A 24,252-nucleotide genomic window follows, 5' to 3' on the forward strand; every position below is an offset into this window, starting at 1 on the left:
TCTTTGGATTGTTCATTTGAATGTACTCAATATGAGTTCATCAGATGTGAAAAGGAGGCTCAGATTTGGTTAAAAGTGTCATCTAAGGACTACTTTTGCATTTAATTAACCCAAACACACACAAATCATCCATCCATCCTTTTTCAAACTATGCTGTCGTTTCTTTAGGTTTAGGTAGCCACTGACACCCATTCATTTTTACTTGCTGTAAAAAACACGACAACTTTTGTTGAAATACTGCCACTACAGTTCAATCTTTGGTCTGTTGTGGACTCTGATCTCAAAATATTTTTGGGGTTTTTTTGGATACGGACCTATTCAAACTGGTGTACAAATTGAGTTTTAAATAGTCCACTACAAGCATCATTTATGATTTATTCTATATTTACTAAAGATTACTTTTAAAACTGTGCTATAATGTTTTTATTTCCTGATTTTTTTTGTTTGTTTGTTTGTTTCCTAATTTTTATACAGCCATTGATTCCCATCCATTTCTTTGGGTATGAACAGTCTGAACAGATTTAAACTAGTATAAAATGAAAAATCCTGAACTTTCAATCCTGATCTTACAAATGAAGGTCACCATGGCTGCACAATGGCAACGTCACTGACACTAAGCTATGGTGTTCAGTGTGATGAATGTCCCCTACATTAACTAGCTTAATTTAGCCACGTCTCACAAATCCCTTTGGGGTTGTATCAGGAAGGGCAGCCAATGTAAAAATCTGCCAAATCAAGAATTCAGGGCTGCCTGCTGTGGTGACCCCTTGTGCATAAAGGAGGTGGGCAGAGGTGGCAAACACACTGTAACAAAAGATCTTCATTGACTTCCCTCAAATATCCGACATGAAAACAACTACCAGTGTCATACAGAAGCAGGTTGACTGCTTTGTAGAACTGTTGCAGAGCTGCAATGGTACGCACACAGTACATAATGGATATTTGAGTCTGGACAGAAATATTTCCAAAAATATCCAGACATGAACAGCAGAGTCTGTGTATTCAAATTATCTCCATTGTTTACAAACTAAATATTCTGATATGATATCCAGAAAGAGGAGCTAATCATCAGTGTTTCAGTTGATCAGTGAATTATTCAGAGTGTTACCTCTGGCTCTGTGTTGATATAAAGAAACCATGAGGAGAGTGGAGATGAAGTATGGACAGAAAACCACCAGGTGGAGGGCCAGTCCAATCACAAGCTGGGATGGAGCTGTGGTTGTAGGTCTACCTGCAAAGAGAATCCCACCTGTTCAGAAGAAAATGTAGACGTAGTAAGTGGTGAAATCAGAGTGAAGCTCCTCACCTGTGACAGTGATCCAGCTGGACGGAGATGCACCATTACCTCTGATGTCACACTTGTAGAGGCCTTCATCAGACCTGGGCTGAAATGATACAACAGTGATCCTTTGCATTTCTGTCCACAAAAAAAAACTTCCAGAGTATCACAGAGAGGAGACCTCCAAACACAAGGTCAAACCAAAACAGAGTTTGATGGACAAAATCAGAGAGTTTCAGACTGATAGAAGAAGGTTTACTGACCTTGGTTTGTGGTGCAGCTCAGCAGTGAAGACAGAACTAAAGAGAAACGAGTCTCAGAGTTTGTGACAATTAATAAAGTGATCAGAGAGCAGAGCAGACAGCATCTCTGTGGTTATTGTAAGAAAATACTGAAGCAGATTCGGAGCAGGAAGGAGGAACATTGTTGAATTCAAACATTACACTTCAAGCATGTGTTGAAGATTCATGTTACAGTCAAACATTGTTACAAGCTTAAAAATAGAGAGGGTGTCTGTCTCCTGAATCCAAGCTGGGAGCTGGTTCCACAGAAGAGGCGCCTGAAAGCTGAAGGCTCTGCCTCCCATTCTACTCTTAAGTATCCGAGGAACCACAAGTAAGCCAGCAGTCTGAGAGCAAAGTGCTCTGTTGGGGTGATATGGGACTATATTGATTTTTTATTTTTTTTTATTTCAATTGCAGCACGAGGCCAAGAAATGAGAGGTTGTTGCCTGTTCTTCTGATAAATGCAGAAATAGTGAATTAAAAGAAATCATCTCTGAGTGACTCGATCGTTTTCTAGACATCTATTATTGATTTGACAGACTTCTGCAAGAGTGTGTGGATGTTCAAATAAATACATCTGTGAGTATGTAAGCAATTAAAAGCTCTGCTGCTGTGAACAACGCCATTAAAAAACACTTAGGCCTTTAAAAAAAAAAAAAATGGCTAAAACACTTTTATCTGCTCTCTTATTGAGAGGGGTCTCCACATGTTTGATTTGGCAGATTTTTATTCATGACACTTTTCCTGATGCAGTCCAAAGGGATTTGTGCCTCCTCCTGGTGTTAAACCAGAGATCATTTGCTTGTTAGTGTGTAAACCACTACAATATGGAGCCATCATCTGCCCACAAAACTGAAAATTTGGTTTATATCTTTAGGTGGAAACTAGCTAGCTTAGTTTTTTTTGTATGGATTCCTGGATGTTAAACTTTATTTTACCAGTTGGGTGAACAGCCACTCTGATCATTTTATTGGAGCTGAAAGAATTTGGACTGTTTTTAAATCTCAGCGGCGCCTCCATATTTGATTGATTTTAAGAACTGAAGGAAGATTTGGACCTGGAAACGGCTAACACAACAAACTCAGCAGGAGTTAAACTGAACAGTTTGTGAGTGGAAGAGATGAAACAGAAAGAAGCCAAACTCAGGCTGGTTTTTACCCACATCCTTTATTTATTTATTTATTTTGGTCTTTTGGAACAAACAGGAAAACAATAAAAGAGAAGGAGCAAGAGGAAAGCTGGAACAGGCGTATCTTCTTCACTTAGGCAGAATATTTTGTATGGTGTTATATTTTAAATCACCACTGAGACTGATCTCAGAGCAGTAAAAGAACTGGGAAAAAAATCTGTGAAGAATTTTGTAACAGTGAAAGTAAAAGCTGCTCCACCCCCTGCCCTTAAAGGGCCAATCAGCAGCCCAAATGTGAAACCTATAAACCAATCATTAAACTTTACTGGCACGCAATCACGCAAGTTTCAGAGACTCTGCTTCCATTTCCTCATATTTGCATTACTGTAATGGTCGGCTGACAGGTAGAAATAAAAAGGAAAAAGAACACCAAACACCTTCATCTTTACAAAGAGAACAAAACAAAAAATAAGAAACCAGGTTTGAATGTTTCACCATGGTTACCACCTTCTTAAAGATCTAATTTTCATATTTATTATTACTTTTAAATCCCTTCATGGTCCCAGACACTTTATGCCTAAATCATCTTAAATTACAACCTCAGAAATAAAAATACCTCTGGTTAAAAAGCCTCACTGCTCATGAACATGTGGGACCTGTGAGCAGATATTTATTTGTATGAAGAAAGTAAACAGGCGGTACCATCAGCTCAAATAAAATATCTGACACAGTGTGAGTGAGAGCTGATTGTTGAGTTTCAGGAGTTTAGATTCACCACAGATTTATTCATTTGGTTATACTGGAATGTAGCCCACAGTCTTCCCTTCACCAAGTTACTGTTCAAACAGAGAAACCATCAGCTGAGCTTCATCATGTGTCAGAGACGACAGTTTGGTCCCGTCCTCACAATACTTCCACTAAAACAGCTGCTTATTCCTGCTGTGGGAGTCCACACGGCCTCACAGCAGCCAGAACTGAGCTCAACCTTTCACACATCCAGGATTTGGATCAGGACCAGTCAGAAGTCAGGGGTCATCGTGGAGGTCGGCAGCCTGTCAGTCAGTCCGGGTCAGCATGGAAAGCATCTGAGAAGATAAACCAGACCAAACTGTGACTGCTGAGAAACACTCCTGTCCTCTCTGTACCATCCCTGAGACGGACCTTCACCCTGATCCTGGACTGTCAGGCTACAGAGGAGCATCCAGGACATTTGACTCTCTCAGCAGCTCATTAGATTCATCAAACTCATTGGTGGGCAGTGAGCTTACAGACTAACATTTTTAATTTAACTCTTTTCTGCTTCCACAAGAAATAAACAACAATCAGCACATTTGCACAAACATGCAGACTTCTCAGAACAATGAAAACAGCAGACTATGTCTTACCTAATGAGTCCAGGTCATGCTGATCAAGGCTTCACCTTCATATGTGGCTCTGGCAGATCTGCGTCTGCGAGCAGCTCCATTACAAGTCTGAGGACAAAGAGACAAAGTCCAGACTTTAGAAGATCCACACTGATCCTTTCATTCAGCACTGAATCTGCTGAGAGCAAACATTTGAGCTGTGTGTGTGTGTGTGTGTGTGTGTGTGTGTGTGTGTGTGTGTGTGTGTGTGTGTGTATGTGTGTGTGTGTGTGTGTGTGTGTGTGTGTGGGGCAGTGAGGCCTACCGGGATGCAGCTGTTCTCCTGGTTGGGACACAGGTGGAGTTTGCAGTGCAGGTAGACATTACCAGAGCTCCCAGTGAACTGGAACATGTTGAAGGAGAAGTAGGTGGAGGTTCCCACTCCGTTTTTCTCCACCTCCACAGTCGGGTCAGCAGGGTTTGCACAGCTGCTCACAGACAGGAAAACACTCTTTGTTCAGGAGTCCATGAGATCGATCAAAAGGACATGAATCTCTGAGTCTGTCTCACCCGTTTATGATCAGGTCATATCTCAGACTGCTGGTGGGTGATGGCTGGTCAGTCGCCCAGCAGGAGTCGGTCACCAAGGCGACCGTACCTCCATCCAGCCCGTCAGCCTTCAGCTCCACCCAGATCTTCTGGTTCAGCTGCACTTCAGTGCTGGACTCCACAGCTTGTGTGCGGCCGGCGTCTGAGAAGCTCTTCATGGTCAGAGTGTAGTTCCAAGCTCCAGATGTGATGTGCTAGATCACAAAGCTGCAGAACACAAACACAATTCAGCTTTCTTTGACTCACAAACCTCATTATGAACATAAAGCTTCACATTTTAAACCAATTCAAAGAAAAGGTCATGGCCACCACACACCTGTCTCTGATCCTGAAGGTCTGAGTCTTGATGTCCGGCCGAGTGTGGACGCAGGAGAAGTCGATGTAAACTTGGTCCTGGCGAGTGATGATGGCAGAGGAGCTGTTCTGGGTCTTGATGGTGTTTTTGTAGATGATTTGGCTGTTGTTGGTCTGCGGGGTCGCACAATCAGACATTACTGAACAAGTTTGTTCATTCTTGCACCTTCAACATGTGACAGTTTTCAGCTGCTGTTAAAATGAGCTCATTAAAGAAAGTAAAGGTTTGTCAAACATGCAGCTCACACTGAAAAAAGATCCTGCTCCTTTTCAGATGCTGCATATTTGAATCAAGCTCAGTTCCTGGATTAATTTATTAATACCAAAGTGAACTGAATCAGTTTTCTTCATTTAGACTCACAACTGCATGTGTGTGCATTGAGCTCATCCACATACAGCTTGTTGACCAAGCTGGTTTGTTTTTGTGTGAACTCCTACTTGCATATTTCCTTGAGTGTCACTCAGACAGGAGCTGACTGACTGGAATAAACGTCACAGATGATCAACATGAGGTCAAAGGTGAAGCCAAACCCACAGGAAGATCCCAAACTAGAGCAGAGCAGGAGAAGCTCAGCAGAGTGTTGGAGGAGTTTTGGCTGCTTGTAGAAGGTACAGAGGAGAAGGTCAAGCCCACCGTGATCACCGTCCCACAGCTGTTGCTGCTGTTGAAAGTGAAGGTCACCATGTGGGTGAGCTCGCCTATCTGACCCCTGCAGGTCTGGTCGTTGAGGTGTAAGGCAGAGTAGTCGATGCCTTTGTCCTCCAGGAGACAACCGACCAGAGTGAGTGAAGCAGAGTTCTCCCTGCAGACTGTTGGATCACCTGAACGTCATAATATTGGTCAGAAAAATCACAGTTAGAAGTTTTCCTCCAATCTCATTCCTGTTGTCATGTTGTTGTCACAGCTGTCGTACCCAAAGAGTCCGTCGATCTGTACTTGGAGGCAAAAATGGGCCGACAGAAGCAGCGAGTGTCTCCTCCAACCGTCTTCTCACCACAGAACTCGTGATCGCTGCAGGTCCTGTCCTGACAGAAGGCCTCAGGAGCTGCAGAGGGACACACTGACAGATTTTCTGGAAACATGTAAAAATCCAGAGTTCAATTCTTTAGAAATTGATTATGATTATAAAGTCTTACAGCAGCCGGCCTTTGACCTCCAGCTCTCCAGAGTATGGTTGCCCTGTAGACTGCAGGCTCTGGCGTAGGCCTTCAGGAACTGACAGTTGAGACCGTCCACTGCAGGATATTTGCACAAAGTGTTGTTGCAGGCGGTTATGTAGGGCTGTGGGTTGATGTCATTGTTACAGGAGGTGAAGGGCGCCTCCTTCAGGAGGTTACAGCTGTTCCACAGATGGAAAAACAAAAAATGAAACACAATAAATGATCATCTGTGATCAGCTGTGTTTATCTTTCATAAGTGCTGAAGTCACATGATGTTAAACATGTGATGTAACATGTAATTTACCACAGAGATCAAAGTATAACAGAGACAGATGTTTCTGTCTGGATCCGTCTGCTCACCGTTCAGTCACATTGTTGCAGTTGATCGTGCTGTCAGCAGTGTCGTTGTACTGAATCTCACAGCTAGGGGGCGACACACAAGGTCAGGACTGTTCCCTGTTCAGGCTCATTAATACAAACAGACTGAATATCTGCTACTCATTCATCAAGCAGCAGCAGTCAAAGGGACTCTGAGCTTGTGATGAGGTCTTACCTGGTGGAGCTGTACTCAGAGAGCCTCAGTTCACTCAGAGACCTGCTGGAGTTTCCACACAGACCCTCCAGAGATGGAGCAGCAGGTCCTGCACAGGTTCAGGACAGGGTGGGAGTCAGATCAGCATCAACATTCAAACTGGATGAAAACAGCAGATCAATAAATATCAGCACTGTTTATATTACATGAATTAGACATTTTATTTTCTGTACCTGTAAAGTGGATCTGTGCCGTGTAGCCATCAAAGAAGACAGAGGCGGTGAAGTTGGAGAGCGACAGCTTAGCAGTGACTCCAGTTTGGTCCTTAGAGAGCTCCACACCGTGAACCAGCCGAGCTGAGCTGCTGAGGGTCAGCGTTGAGTCGTTCAGCTGCATCACAGCAGAGAGACAAAGTGGAGGAAACACTGAGTGAAATATCTCAAACACACAAACAGGCTGATTTCACAGCAACAACCACTGAAAGAATCTGCTTCTAATGGCCCTGAGAAGAAAGATGAGGAGACACAGCAGAGGAAGAGGGGAGGATTCTGGATCAGACTCCACTCTGACACATCAACTGTGGCTGTAGGCAGCTTACCCGAACTCTCCCACCTTGTTCCAGGTGAATGTAAATGCCCGGCCCGTCCAGACGCAGCGTCACACTGTCCAACAAGCTCACATCTTTACGACGCCGCTCCTGGAAGTTCGCCAGAACATGGAAGTCTGGGACCAATGGAGTCGAGACCAGAGAGTACGCACACCGATCCTGGATGGAGTTAACTTGGCCGTGAAAGTCGATGACAGTGGGGCCGGTCACAGTGCAGGTGGTGTCTAACACGCAGCTGATGGAAGCAGAACATTCAAGTCAATTCAATGTTTATAAAGAAAGAAATCACAACTGTCATTGGTGCTTTGACCTGACAATAACCCCAACGTTCAGATGACATCATAGCATCGTATAAATCTTCCCTTTCACTCTTGCTGCTCTCCTTCTGTCACAAAACAGTGTGTTGCTTTGGATGTTTGAGCCCAGGTATTTAAACTCATCAACTTTACTCCCTCTGCTCCCTAACTATTACAGAAAACTGTATAATTACACCAAATACAAATCTTTCTAATTACCCTAACTAAAGCATTTCAGTGATTATGTAAAAGTCTAACCTAATTTTTCCAACAATAAATTCCGCATCACTTGAAATGGCCAATGTAGAAGAAAAATTATGAATATGCACAGACAGAAAAAAATAATGGCAATTGACCACAAAACTTTATTTTTTGTCCTTTTTTTAAAGCTTCATAGATCATGAACTCATCTAAGCCCCACATATTTGGATGGTATAGAAGAAAAAGATGTCCCCATTAAGATGAGCTTATTATACCGGTGTATTGTGGGTTTACAGACACAGAGAGTGGGTCTGAGTGGGTAAACCAACCCAGAGCCATCTACAAGAATATTTATAAATGAGACTACAAGGGAGAGTGGGGTGGTGACAGAAACTGGGCTAAGGGTTGCTAATTGCATAAAAGAACAAAGGTAGGACATCAAAGGATTATGGGGAAACCAGGCTACAGCAACAGCGATGAAAACAAGAGATAAAGAGACTGAGGCCCGTTTACATGACACCGTTTCAAAATGAAAACGGCATCATTTTTATGCATTTCGGCCTCCCGTTTACACAATAATGGAGTGAAAAAGATGTGCTTTGGAAATGGGGTGCAGAGTGGAGCATTTCAGAAACGCACCGGCCTGCGTTGTCGTGTAAACGGTTGAAAACAGGGTGATTTGAAAGCAGGTGACTCGCACTATGGTTGCGATTGCCACAGTTTTCCGCGCATGAGCAAATTGATAAACAGTTCTCGCGGATTCACGGGTTCTTCTTATGCTTTTCTTTGTTTTTACCGTTTTTAATTCAGCATTGTGTGTAGCAGCAAACCACCCTCATCGTCAGTCCACACAAAATCTCTTAAATTGGCCATTTTGTAAATAATGAACAATTTGCCGCACTTCCTACGGTGTCCCTCTACATATGTATGTCTTGCATAAACAAGCTTTGCAAAGAAAAAACAACACCAACTTGTGGCCTGGCATGGGAACTACATCATTTTTATCATTTCACGGGTCACCGTGTAAACGCAGATCATTTCTGAAACCCTACCGTGTAAGCGGATGTTCGAAACGCATCAAACACTGTTTCCAACTCCCCAGTAAGGAAAGTAGCTATTGGCTATCCTAAAAGTCACTGTATGACATCATCACCTAATTTGCATAATTGGTTGTTTACATGTAGTTGCAATTGAGGCTGTAGGAGAGAGGAATATCATCTCATCTCATCTATATATATATCATGTATATATATATACATATATATATATAATGTATATATATATACTGTAGCGATTCTCTTAGTTAGAGAGCGTGTTGATGTTGTGGGATTTCGGACTGTTCGGGAGGTTCGTGAAGGCAGCATGGAGAGAGAGAAAAGACCGAGAGCTTGCCTGTGTGTGTGTGTTGCTGTTCCGTTGTTGTAGTTGTGGTTGGCGTGGCTGTGGCCTACAGCAGCCGTTTTTCTGCTAATAAAGACGACCTTTGTTGTGAACATCGCCGACTGTGGAAGTGTGTTTACAACGTTACAATACATTATATATATATATATATATATATATATATATATATATATATTTTTTTTTTTTTTTTTTTTTTTTCTTCCCAAAAGGTATAAGCGAAAGGCACTATTGAGTAAAAGCTGCATGTTCCAAATGTCACATATGCTACTTTCCCACCACTGAGGAACCGGTTCGCGTGCCAGTGCTCTGCTGTTCCCAATGAACTGGCGAAACCCTTAGGAGCGGGCCCACGTTTCTGTGAACTCCTCCTTTACGTATGAGCGTGGGCGGGTCCTCGTCTGGACACGGAAGCCGAAGCGCACAAACGTGGGAGAACACGCTCCCCTTTCTTGTGCTGCAAATACATTTTAGGGTCCAAACAAACTACTGCAGCATCTGTGTGCAGCACAGAGGTAAACACAGACAGAGATTAGAGCAAGACGACAAGTACGCACTTTGTGTCCTTTTATCTGTGATATGAACTGATACAAAGCAGCAAGTTCAGCCTTAGAGCCCAACCTAATTCACAGCCGTGAAAATCGCTTTGCTTTTCTCATATAATACACATGTAATATGGTAGAAAACTTGATGTTGAGACGGCAGAGTCACGCCCTTCTGCCGCTTTCGTCACGCGTTCTTGGTTCGAGACCAGCTAGTTTGTGGGGCCGGAGTTGAACCCATTTTTCGGCCGAGCACCGAGTGCTTCCGCGGTGGAAAACTCGCCTAAAGGTTCAAATAAAGGCACCAGCTCCAGAACCCTGTTGGTGGGAAAGAGGCTTCAGTCTCTGTGTTTCTCTCTTCTATTCTTTCTTCTCTGTCTCTGTGTGTGTATCTCAATCTTAACTCTGTTAGTGTCTGTGCTTGGGTCTTTGTCTGTGCTGTGTGTACCTAATATGTCTAATGAACAGCCTGCACCAAAACCTGCTCATCCCAGTGATTTTTTTTGGAAACTTTGGACTTAATTGGGTTTGAATCTTCAGCCAAAACGAATATGGAGACCCTAAAAAATGTCACTGACAAAGTCTATAATTTTATTGTCCCTTGTCTGGCAGTTAACATACTGGGTAAAGTTAGGGAAAGTGGAAGAAGATGAGGAATGTTTGAAATCCCTGGAGATAATAATCAGAGACTGTGGATGTGCCATCTGTAACAGAGATGGTGGTGAGAATGTCCTCACAAGCTGTCGTAGTGTCGGCTGAGGGAGAGGTGTAAACAGTTAACACAATAAAGTTTGAAAACTATGGCGGGTTAGATATCCAATATAAACACGACCCAGAGAGTCGGAAAAATAGCTTAAAAACATCAGAGAAACAACTGGGAGCTATAGTAACAAGCTGCCTACTGTGGCACCATCTTGAAAAACCTCCAAAAAACTCACTGATTAAAGAATAAATAATAAAAAAAACAATCTCTGTCGAGTCTGTCACAGCTTTTCTTCTCAATGCATAGAGGACATATTTACATGCTGTTACCTTGACAACGCTCCAGGGGACCACAGCCAGAGGTGTGGAGGACTGCTGTGTCAGAACAGTTGAGATGGAAGCAGGTTTCTGGAGAGCTGATCACTGTGCCAGGTTTATACCGAACATCTGAGGATGGAGGAGGGTTTATTTTAGTTCAAACACACAGATCACTGATGAGTTCAACAACTGTGATCGAAAACACAAACATCCACTGCATCCACTGATGTCTAAGAAATATGTGACAGTAACATTCACTGAATCAACTGTGGCACCATTAACCTGAAGCTCATACACCTAAAGAGAAACAAACACAAATAAATGTTACGACCACAAGGTGGAGACAACTGAGTGCAGACACAATAAGATGAAAACAGCAAAATGTTTGCATTAGATATAAAGTATTTAACACATCTTATTAACACACGTATACTTGTTCATAAACAGAGACTCACCACTGAACCATTGATTAAATTGGTCAAAAGCAGAGCTGCTTGTGTCCCAAAGTTCATCAGAGTCAAAAGATTCTGTTTAGACTAAACAGAAACGTTTCAGACACTGTCAGGAAGTTTCCTCTAAAAGCTTTCAGAAAATGTTTGATGCGATAAAACCTCAGGGTTTATTTTTGGCTTTGGTGTTTATGCATTAAATTTTATGATAAAACAGTGAAAACTGAAAAAGTCAGATTGAACTCTGTGATAAAGAACAACACTCACACCAGAGCTGAAGAAACAGAACTGAACATAGCATTCCAAACTCTTCTGAATGGTTGGTAAATTTCCGCGAAAAAAATTTTCAGCTGCAGAATTTCTTGCAAATGTCCTAAAGGTAAATGAGTCTGCTTCACGTGAACGTGCCACAATACAGTCGCCTCCAGTTTCAGGGCTGAACAATCCGGTGAAACAGACGGTAACATTTCCACCTGTGGAAAATCAGACACACAAGAAGTCAAACATGAACATGTTTTGTGCTTTGTGTCATTTACAGCTGAACTGTTGGTGTCAGAACTGCTGACATTAACTGCTGATCTTCACTCAGTCTGCAAACATCATCTCTGCTGCAGGTGGAGACTAAACAGGCTGCATCCTACTCACATAGAGCCGTTCATACTTGTGTCCATAATACGTGATGGGACATGAGCTGATGTTCATCTCTGAAGAACCAGTGAATGTCTGAGCACCTGAAGACATGGAGACACATGAGAGGTGAGAGCTACAGTCTGTTAGTTGGTTGGACAAACAGGGAAAGCTGCAGGTTGAAATATGGACTTCATGAAGGGATGAAACAGCATTTGTTCACCAGTTAAAAATTTTACTTTAACATCATTATTTAGGAGTTCTTTGAAACAAAGATGGCAGGATAGGAGAGTATTATGAGACTTCTGTATATTTAAGGTTAAAAAAAACAAAACAATTTGGCTATTGGTGGATGGTATGAAAAGATAAATGGCATTCAAAAGGTGGATACAAGTAAATATGAACAAACTTTTGCAACTGACTCAATCTCTAGAGCGAACTGATCCCCTGGATTTTCACGTTTTCTATAATTTATATTTAAATTAATCATGTAGTTACTTAAATAGCCATCCATCGTCTTCTGCTTATTTTTATCAGCTCTCTGGTCGCCATGGTAACGTTTAAACATCCCTCCAAAATAAGATACACCTCAAAAACATGCATACAGTAGAAACCTCCTCAGTCGGGCTCAAATGCCCCATGGAATTTTATCCAGTGTATTAAAAAAAGTAAATACAATCTCGTCATAAGTGTAAATCAGATAAAATCAGTTTCTTCAAAATATCTGACAGTTTGGGGTCTAATATCGAATTTCGCTGCAGTTGCTTCTGATTCATCTCTGGATTTGGTTGTGCAAATTTTATAATCTCATATTTTTGCTTGTGTGAGTTTGTATCTTACGCTTGCCATGATTGTCTCCAGTGAAATCAACTGATATAGACACTAAAGCAGGGATCCTCAAATCCACGCCTCGAGGTCCGGTGTCCTGCAGGTTTTAGATGTGTCCCTGATCCAACACACCTGAATCAAATGGCTGAATTACCTCCTCCAGAGTCCTGCTAATGACTTCTATATTTGACTCAGGTGTGTTGGATCAGGGACAATGGGAGCAGAATATCCTACTGATTTAGGTGCTATTTTCATTGGAATTAACATAGGGAAAAAATCGAGACCTGCAGATGCCATCCGACTAGTGAAAATCCGATTTGTGCGACTTCGACTGAGACAATTTTTACTGTATAAAGCGCATGAAATATACAACTCACCATAACGCTGAATAAGAGTGAGCCCTGAGCTTGTTTATCTGCTGCTCATTTTTGCTAGCTTGTGGATTGGCTGGGTTCAGCACACACCAATACAAGCTTTGATTTCACAGGAGAGTGGCTGCAGAGCCGCGGTGCTGTGCGCCGGAGAGTCAGCTTGAAGGCTGGGTCTGACTCACTGCTATCCCCCTGTTGCTAAATGGAAATGGTGAATGGCCTCATTCTTATAGACCCTTTTACAGCCTATGTCATCAAGGGATGTGCGCATTTTGGCAACAGAAGTGAACTGCTACTCTATTCAAATCAATAAGAATGAGGAGACTGCGCAGCATTTAAACGTGATTTAAAAGCGATATCAGCATCAAAATATCTGGCTGTTGCGTGTTTGGCTGTCAGAATTTCTACTTTACCAAAACTGGACTTTAGTTGTACCGAATCCCACGGGATCTCGGCTGTTTGAGAGAAAACGGAGGCGTCTGTGGTTGCAAGCCATCAAATGTATTCATAAAAATTAGACAGAGGACACGATCAGGACTGAGGATACGATCAGAAATGCTCATGTTTGAAGCTCCCATTTTATATCAGGTAAAGTTATTTATCTTCCGTTGTTTATACCAGGATGTCAGGTATCCAAAGTAAACGTATTAGCTGGTAGGCTATTTGGCTTTTAAACTGTAGTGTGGCTGGCTATTTACAGGTGAGGCATCGCTGGACTGAGAGTCCTGATTTTTAAATTAATATTTAATCCCACTATAGATTACAAAATGCAGTGCCAGTCAAAAGTCTGAGCAGACTCACATATGAATGGTTGAGCAAGTCTCACAGTGTGACTGGAACAGTATATATTTTTTTCATTGTAAATCAATAATATCTGCAGCCGGAAAACTCTTAACAAGCTAGAAAAACAATTTGACGAAGTACTCATGCAGCATGCAAAGTCCGAGTCTGTGTCATGATATTTGATGTTCGGTACATGGCCACAAACGACATAATTGTAAGCATCCAGTGACTTATATGCGCTGCAACTTAGGGTTACTACAAGATGGCGCCGGTGAGGTCAGCAGCCATCATACCTGCTCCTACGCTTTGTCTGTATATATTAGCTTTAGCTTTAATTTTCGACTTCATAATTCCGCCTGCTCTGTGTCATATCACGTATGACAGACAGACTCTTTTTAATATCAGAATACAGCACTCTGGCTGTATTCTGACACCTTTTTCTCTCGACCCGGCTTGGCCCCAGGAGATCCTGCGCCAGTAGGCCAGCTCAAACAAAGGAGGGCACGGAGCACCCAGGTCACGGACAAGGCCCCGAGGGAAAAGAGGCGGAGGCGTAGAGCGCACCAAACGCCACTGCCGAGCATCCTGTTGGCTAATGTCCAGTCACTGGATAACAAGCTGGACGAACTCAGGGCCAGGATACAGTTTCAGAGGGACATAAGGGACTGCAACATCATCTGTCTCACGAAGACATGGCTGACCCCCCTCATACCGGACCACGCCATACAGCCGTCGGAGTTCTTCAGTGTTCATCGCACGGACAGAACGAGTGAGTCTGGAAAATCAAGAGGAGGAGGTGTGTGCCTAATGATTAATAACAACTGGTGTGACAGTAGGAATGTTGTCCCTCTGAAACAATCATGTTCGTCTAACCTGGAGCTCCTAACCCTGAAATGCCGTCCCCACTACCTGCCCCGCGAGTTCACTTCGGTCATCTTCAGCGCCGTCTATATTCCACCTCAGGCGGACACAAACACTGCACTATCCGAGCTACATGAGGCGATTTCCACCTATCAGGCTAACCAGCGTGATGCGGCTCTCATCGTAGCCGGGGACTTTAACAGTGCAAACTTGAAAAAGGTGATACCGGAATTGATTCAACACATCGACTGCCCCACCAGAGGAGAGAGGACCCTAGACCACTGCTATTCTCCATTCAAAGATGGCTACAAAGCAAAGCCTCTTCCGCCCTTTCTCATTCCGAAATACAAACAAAGGCTCAGGCAGGAACCCCCTGCTGTGAGAGAAGTGACACGGTGGTCTGATCATACAGAGGCCGCTCTGCAGGGTGCGTTGGATTCAATCGACTGGGACATGTTTCGCAGCAGCGCGGGTGGAGACATCGAGGAGTTTACAGAAACAGTTGTGGGATTTATTGGGAAAGTTGTTGATGACACTTCACTTAGGAGGACCATCAGGACTTTTCCCAACCAGAAGCCGTGGGTGGATAAATCTGTCCGCGACGCTCTGAGGTCCCGCACTGCCGCCTACAACTCCGGCCTCGCCTCTGGGAACATGGAGGACTACAAGGTTGCATTATACAACGTCCGCAGAGCGGTGAAAGAGGCAAAACATCGCTACGGCCGCAGACTGGAACAGCAACTACAACAGTCTGACTCTAGGGGACTGTGGCAGGGACTACGCACCATCACGGACTACAAAGCACCACACACACCCCCGGTGAGTGCCGATGCTTCTCTGGCTGATGAACTCAACAACTTCTTTGTGCGCTTCGAGTCGGGAAGCCGACAGCCCGCTGGGCTCCCAGCCGGAGGGGCGGAGACACTCACTGTGACGGAGCGGCATTTAGAAGTGTAAACACCAGGAAAGCGGCTGGACCAGACGGTATTAGTGGACGTATCCTTAAGACCTGCGCTGACCAGCTGGCACCTGTGTTTACACTGATATTCAACCTCTCACTGAAACTGTGTGTGATTCCCACCTGCTTTAAAAAGTCCATTATAGTCCCTGTCCCAAAGAAACCACACCCCAGAAGCCCCAATGACTTCAGGCCCATAGCACTCACCTCTGTGGTGATGAAATGCTTTGAGAGACTCATCAAGACATTCATCACCTCCTCACTGCCCACCACCCTCGACCCACTACAGTTCGCATACCGGCCAGACAGATCCACAGACGACTTCAGCAGGAAGCAGCAGAGGGACTACCATCCACTTCTCATCAGTGGTGCTGAGGTGGAAAGAGTGGACACTTTCAAATACTTGGGAGTGACCATCTCACGGGACCTGTCCTGGACTCATCACATTAACATCACTGTGAAGAAGGCCAGACAGCGTCTCTACCTCCTAAGGCGGCTGAGAGACTTCAAGCTCCCACTCAAGGTGCTCAGGAACTTTTACACCTGCACCATCGAGAGCATCATGCGTGGGAGCATCACCACCTGGATGGGAAACTGCACTAAGCAGGACTTCATGGCCCTAAAAAGGGTGGTTCGTTCAGCTGAACGGACCATCAGAACCACCCTCCCCAACCTGCAGGACATTTACACCAAGCAGTGCAGGCTGAGGGCCATGAAGATCCTAAAACAGCCCAGCCACCCCGGACACTCTCTCTTCTCCCTGCTCCCATCAGGCCGGCGTTACCGCTGCCTGAGGACTAAGACTGAAAGGTTGAAGAAGAGTTTTTACCCACAAGCCATCCGTCTGCTCAACTCTGAGCCCTAACTGGACTATTATTGCACAATGTAAATATTATAATCTATAATTCCATGTAAAAGTGTGTATAGTGTATAGTATATAGAGTATAGTGTAAATTACTTATTTTTATTTTTATTCTTCTTATTTATATGTGTGTGTATATATGGTTGCAGGTACAAAATACATTTCACTGTGCATTGTACTGTATATAACTGTGCATGTGACAAATAAACACTATCTTATCTTATCTTAACTTCTCTCCAGTGTATACGCTGGGTTTCTCCACCAAATACACGTATATATCTGCCCTCGGATACTGGGCCACTTGCCAACGTACCGCAGAGATCGGAGTCGGTTGCTGGTGGTCAGAATTAATTTTTGCAGGTAGTTTTCACGATCTTTCATTGATAATCCCTTCTCTAGATTGAAACGCTTTTGAACTCCGCCATACCTCCATTTCTAAAATGCGTGCATCGCTACCTACGTCATCATTGTTTACAAACAATAAAAGGGTCTATATGGCGCTCTTCTACTTTAGTTGAGCACTAAAATATTTAAAGGAGCGTAACGTAGGTCAACCAACCTATTTCGTTAGACAGGTGCGGGAACCAATGAAGCTTGGGGGTTTTAATTTTACCGGTGACTGTCACGTGACTGAGAAAAGCATCTTATTAACACACATCAAGAGAGTCATAGACGGAGAGGATCCGTCAATGTTTCAAAATAAAACATCATTCAGCCTCAGATAAGTAAAAGGGAAATAATGTTATTGGTACTCGTCCCGGTACCGGTCAGGGGTCCAGTGGTTGGGGACCTCTGTCCTAGAAGGTATTTCAGGCTTTAATAGTTTTTCTGCACCAAGCATTCATTTTATATCTTGGAACTGCAGAGGTGTAGGGAAACTTCAAAAATTCAAAAAACAGATTATGAAGTTAAAGTGATGTATTTGTTTAGCAAAGTCATCAGATTGAAGAGGAAATGTTCAGCAGCAGATCACACAGTAATCAGATTTTTTTTTTTTCAGCAATTTCTGTTTACAAATGTATTTCTGACGCTTTCTGCACTCTTGCAACAAAATGCAAATGCAGGGATTTACTGCACATTGTGTTCAAGAATGAACAAATCTGAAATTCATGATCAATGATCATAATGATTCATTAGTTATATGGAGAGAAGATTTATTCTAATGCACTCAGTCCAGACTCTCACGCTGTTTATTTTCTGCTAATCAACAGGACTAAACTCTAGAAGACAGGATTAGTAACCTAATAACCTAATTTCAGATCTTGTAACATGGTGTTAGGTTCATGAGGAGGTAAGTTTGGTAAAAACACCTCTCTAGGGGACAAGTTCAGCACAAATAGCTACAGGATCACCAGTTTATAGAATATATTGTAGGTAGGCCTAACAGGAAAAAAAAAAATCTCTTGGACTTGAACTCTGATCACATGTTGAGCTTCATGGTGGCAGGAAGTCTTTGCAAAGTAAAATCTCATCAGATTGTAAATCAGAACATTAACCAGATCTGGTAAATACACAGAGGCTGAGGGAGCACTGCTCCACTGTGTTTGGTCACATAGAGATTCAAATATTTCGGGGAGACGTCAGAGTTCTCTAAAAAGAAGTTCCAGTGGAGGCAAAGCTGTTTGTGTTAAAGGCTAAATTTTACATGAGTGATGTTGTTGGTGTCCTACTTGGTTTGTTGTTGTTTTCTGTGCAAAATTTGAACATAGTGTTTTCTCTCCTTGATCTTCTAATTGGAGGACTGGAGCAGATTGTTCATTTTTCTTTAATTTGTTGCATTTATTCATTGGCTTTTATATATTTCTGTTATTGTAAAAATTGACTTAAAGTCTTGAAAAAACCCATTAAACTTTGCTGATGTTTGTCAGATTTAAAGTTTTCTTCATCGTCACTCTTTGCTCCTCAGGCTGTTTCCTCTTTGGTTGTGTTGTTGCTACTCAGCTACTGTGAGGACAATTTCAAAATGGCTGCCAGGTGTGTTTTTACCTGTGAGTGCAATGAGAGCAGACAGGCAGAGCAGGGGGCGGAGCATGTTGGAGGGAGCCAATCAGCTGGCAAAAACCTGAAAAACACATTTTTTTTCAACAGAAAGCTGTTCGTTACATAAAATTATAACAGTATTGTACATTTCATATTATTACACAAACAAACAACAAGTAAACACACTAAAAAGCATTTGTCATCGTGCTGGTTAAATGTCTCCACGCTCCTTTATGAATCTGTATAATCTGATTCCTCATTTGACAGATTTTTCTCTCTAAAATAGAACAAAACAAATTTATTGGAAATGTTTCCAAGTTCATTTTCCCAACCTAAAGTCTGAAGTCTTCACCGTGGAGAGAATATTTAATAACTTCATTTTATTCTTAGTATGCAGACTTATAAATACCAAACATTATTTCTTTTCTGACATGCAGAGTTTGCAATTTGCCTTGACAACAATGAGCTGTGTGTGTCTGTAGAAAACACACCTGTGCTGTGAGTGAAGGGACTCACTTTTTGATTCTGCTGAAAACAGGAGCACAAAAACCAGTTCCTGTAGTTTGAAATGGTTCATGTCACACTGACACAAACACAGAGCCCCGTCACAGCAACGTTAGAAAAATCTTATGAAAATGACCCATTACATTAAATTTGCCCCAACTTTATATAAAACATCACATTAGTGAAACATCACACTTGTGTTTTTTCTGTGATGTTTTTGTAACATTACAGAAAAATCTCTGTGACCACTGAGCAAAGTTGTCATAACATCACCACCAGCTGGTAATGTTGGAAAAACACAACATCTGCATTACTTTATGTATCAGACAAACACTGAAATATATTTTCACACAGAAGGATCGTGGAGTTTGTCCTCAAGCAGTTTGTGTTTATTTGCATTCCTTCCTCTGTCTTTAATTTCTTCTGTTGAAGCCAGAGAGCTGCATGTGGATCTCTGCCTGTTTCTGCGTATTTATTGTTCTGCTTGTGCAGTTTAACACTGTGTTGTTCAGCTCTGAAATGTGTGTGTGTGTGTGTGTGTCTTGCTGTATTACAAGAGGCAGAATAAGAGTACAGGTGTGCAGCTCCTCTTACCTTTGGTAGCTCTGATGGAGGATGAGGAGGATGAAGGCTGGTGTTCAGGAGGGTCTCTGATGATTCTGCAGCAGGTGGACGGACCCGTCTGTTGGTGTCTCTGCGAGGAGGACGCTGCTCTCTCTGTCCGTCTCTCTTTATCTGCATCCTCACTGCTGTCTACACCCAGGAGGAGAAGAGGGGTGGAGCTACAGTGGAGCTACCTGACAGAAAGCTTCCACTGATGAATGCTTTTTCAGCACCTTGTTACACAACCAGGACAACAGCACAAACACTCCTCTTGATTGTGTCGGTATGTAAAAGTTCTTCATGCCATAGATGCCGGTTTTGTGTGAAGCACCTAAACATTCTTTACAATGTGTTCCGACTGTTTATCAGCTTTGACATGTTTGCGTCTTCATCAGGACCTGAGCAGCAGCATTCTGTAGCTCTGAAGATGCCTTAAAGGTAAATCACAGGGTGCAGCTCTGGTTCTTGGAGTGTGTGTGCTACATGAACTCACACAGCTCTCCAATATCAGTCTGCACAATGAGAGCTCTCAACTCACCGTACAGATTCAGAGATCAGTCATTAAATAAAATAATCCCAACAATGATTCGTGCACAGGTTAATTGTTAAACTGACCACATTCACACTAGAAAATGTTTTACACTCTGCTAAAAAATATTTTAGGCCCCTATGGGCCACAGGCGATTGCTCTAAGACTGCAAGGGAAGCTCAGCTTCCCCCAAAATGTCGAAAAATAAGTGATCAGATATATACTGTTGTGTGTACATGTCATTGACAAAATGTGCGCTACAACGTGCTCAACTTTTGTTCAGAATCAGCTTCTTATCACTGGTAACGACGCGGCTTTCCTCTCACTCATTCCCGCAGCTTCACAGTGCTTTAAACAGTGTGGATGCTGAGCGTCCACAGAGTTCAATAGCGAAGCAAAGAGTGCAGCGAAATGAGACGAGTCATTGGATAAATGCTGGGCTTTGTCCCGCCCATCGGACGCTCAGCGTCTCTGGGGGTCTATGGGGCAGTGGGCTGGCCTCGGCTGGCCCGGACGCTCAGCTTCTGCATGATGATTGGATGATCTGTCTGAGGCTGAATCCCTTTTTGATTGACAGCGAAATGAGCAAATCAACGATCTTTTGGTGTAAACATCCGTGGGAGCATTTTTAAATTTTCATTCTGTTCTGAGTTGAACCGGAGACTTTCCTAATCCTCTTAGCGGCATTTTCTTTGTTAAAAACGACTAGAGACAAATCGAGCTTCTATTTCTGGTGGGGTTTTTGTAGCTGCTTGTGTTTGGAGACTGACTTCTATCACTCTTTCTGACTTCTATCGCAGTTTCTGTCCAGCGGGTGCTGCTGAGCCCCTCCACCGTCACAAAGCACTCACAGGCGGACACACGCTGGAACCTGGCATCTGGCTCCACAATGCCCCCACCTCTCGTCTCCTTCTGCATCCCCTCCTGCCCTGACCTCACCTACCGCCGCTGTCCTTGCTTTACATGTGCAAATGCTTTGCTAAGGTGGTTTTTTTTGGACCCTGGTATAGTGCTCTTTTTGAGCACTGTACCAGATGACTTTTTTTTTTAACCTAACTTCCCCATGATGTGTTGTTTTCTCCTCCTGCCAAAGGTAGCGCCGTAAGAAACGGCTGCATGACCCAAGGACACATATCCCCCTATGTGTGTTGTGTTTGTGTATTTGGATGGTGTTCTGTAACTGCAATTTCCAATGTGTGAACTTGTTCACCCACATGGCAATAAAACTTCATTCATTCATTCATTCATTCATTCATTCATTCACTTCACACTAGCCTCGCGCCAGTCCCAGCTAGCGACCTAGCTAGGTAGCAAGCTGCACATAATGGCAGACAGTTTGAAAGTGGTGGACCGGAGTTGGACAGTGCAATGCCTCAGGTGTACAAACTATTGTCATTAGTGGCAACGATTGGAGCTACATCTGCAGGTGTAGAGAGGAGCTTCTCCTGTTTAACGCGGCTCAAGTCTTACACCCACAACACCATGGGCCAAGGCCATTTAAGCAGCCTAGCTCTGCTGGCCATTGAGAGGACACAAGTCAAGTCCCTGGAAAAAAAGCCTTGTTGGTACGACAGGGTCACAGATCATTTTCTTGAAAAGGAACGGAGGGAAGAATTTACGTATAAATACCGACACATTTTATGATGTAGGCCGAAATTGAGCTTCCCCTCCTTGAAAGACCAGCATCCGCCACTGATCAGGACGCAGAATAGCGACACTTGTCAAGTATCAATGACATGCTGGTCGGATGAATGCGACCTGGCCGTATAGACGCAGGTCACATTAGAAAAGATCAGATATGTGTAGCACCCCACCGCTTTATATTGTGTTCTGACCGGGAACCCCAGGATTGACCAAACTAGGTGGGGTGTGGGTCCGATGCAAAGTGGATACCACGAAGGTTCACTTGTGGACAATGATGTGATGACTATTAAGAAACTTAAATCACACACTATTTAAAATAACACTGACTCAGATGACTCTTTAACTCCAAAACTGAACATTTACTGAACGTGAACGCAAGATAGAAAACCACACTTTTAAATGCAAAATGTAAGACACAAATGAAACACTAAAACACTTGTATTCTTATAATACCAGTAAAAATATTGAACTCAACCTTAGCTTTTCCCAATCAGTCCGAATGGATTAGGCTTATAAGGGTTAATTCTAACTACTCCGTCATTCAAATATACACAGTCACTTAACAGTACTCATACATGGGCCCCACACACACGCTCGCATTCACACAAACGTTGCAGGCCTGATTGTTGTGTGCTGCAGCACAGTGGCGAAACTCCTCTTCACTCACCGATAGCTGCACCAGAAACGTCTGACTTACAGTTCCGCGTTGCGAACCAGCTCACCCTCTCGTCCCCTCCGGACGACAGTCAACCAGTTCTCGTCTGCAGTCTGTTTCCGCTCACCACTCGCCACCGACAGGGCAAAGAAGATGGCACTCGTCACCACGACGAGCTCCTGCTAGCCGTTAGCTGCTAGCCGCCGATGCTGATGCCTCGCTCTGAATCACCGTCGTCTGCGGCTGCACAGCTGTCGGGCAGGCGGTTTCCCAACGCCTCCTACTAACAGTCACTGGATAGTATTTACTAGTCAGTTCTCTTCTGTTAGTTTATCGTGTGCTAGCGCGCTCCGAGCCAACACTGCTGCGTCCGTTCTCCGTTTTTCTCTCTTCTCCTCTCCTTCCTCTCTCACACACCCAGCCAAATACAACAGGTAGACCTGCACAGACCACCTTCACTGACCACTCAGAAAATACGAACTAAGAGTGTTAGCTCTGTTACATTCAGCAACTTTGTAAGAAAACATTATATTTACATAACATTATTCCTCTTCCATTACACAATACACATTATATGCAAAGTACATTACACTCCTGTTAACTTTGCTTTTATGACCAAAGGAATTAAGCTTATTTAATCCCCATTTTTCCATCCGGGCTACATATGTATCAGATTTAGGACCACATATGCAAGTGGCCTGGATTGAATTTGTAAAAATCAGATCTGTGTTGTTCAGACTGTCATGAAAAGATCAGATACCGGTCGTATGAGGGCAAAAAAAAAATCGGATTTGGGTCACTTCAGGGTGTGGTGTGAATGTAGCCTAAGGACCGGAGAGTAGCTGCATTTCTCTGCCAGATCGTCCTGTCCACTACCGTGGTAGATCAGCCTCCTGGTTTGATCATTTTTGAACTTCATACCCTGGTTGAGAGACTCTCTTTCATCTGCTCCTGGTGTTACTGTCATCTATGTCAGGATACTCACCTGCCATTCAGTCTGGAGCCCAGGTGCCGCTGCCAGATTTCCATTAAGTAATCATTCAAGCCTGGGAAAACAATGTGGATTTCACTGTTTTTCTGCGACCCATCTGCCTCCCCATTTTCCACCATCTACACCCGGCCTCACACTGAGCTCAGCCTCCCTGCCGACAGACCCTTCTCCAGCTATTCTCTGGCATCGCTTATATAAGAACTCTCCTCAGTCACAATATAAGCTTTAGCATTTGCCTCCTCCCAGTCTCTTGCTGCCCACTGTCATTAAATCAGTTTATAATAGTATGTTTCATTTGTGCAAATAAACCTTTCACACTTCACGCTTACTGTTTGATTCTGCTTTCTGGGTCCAGCCATAAACAAGTCTCAACAGTATGAGATATATCAGTATGAAGTTCTGTACCCCGCAGAGAACTGTGTGATAAAATAAAATCTTTCCTAATTACTCAGAACAACTCCACAGTCTGAGCAATCACATTGTTACCTCATTGTTCCAGAAATCTGTTCTGTGTCATCTCAAACAGCTGATGTATGAGCAAACTTACACATGGAAGACAGAAAGAAATGCTGACAACAATTCTACATATTTGGGCCGATGTTTCACAGTTTGCTATGGGTCTGGGCTTTCAGATGAACTGATCCTTAAAATAATTTCATTATTTTCTGCAGGTCCCAGTTCATCAGTGTCTTTGTAAAACAATTGCAGGTTATGTTTATAAATATTAAATCTTAATAAATATCCTATCCAAAACTGAGCATTGGGGTGAGCTTATTGATGCTAACACTGGGATTGGTATTGGATCAATACTAGTAAGACAGCATTGATGCTTTAGTTCTTTATCTCCTGTAA

At 43.2% G+C, this 24,252-nt stretch overlaps 1 pseudogene; it reads right to left on the reverse strand.

Annotated features, from left to right (window-relative positions):
* Positions 1 to 2,730: 2,730 nt before the first annotated feature.
* Positions 2,731 to 22,841, reverse strand: LOC115796614 (alpha-tectorin-like; annotated as a pseudogene).
* Between the last annotated feature and the right edge of the window lie 1,411 nt (positions 22,842 to 24,252).

This window comes from Archocentrus centrarchus, chromosome 18, assembly GCF_007364275.1.
Source record: "Archocentrus centrarchus isolate MPI-CPG fArcCen1 chromosome 18, fArcCen1, whole genome shotgun sequence".
In the NCBI taxonomy this organism is placed as follows: Eukaryota; Metazoa; Chordata; class Actinopteri; order Cichliformes; family Cichlidae; genus Archocentrus; species Archocentrus centrarchus.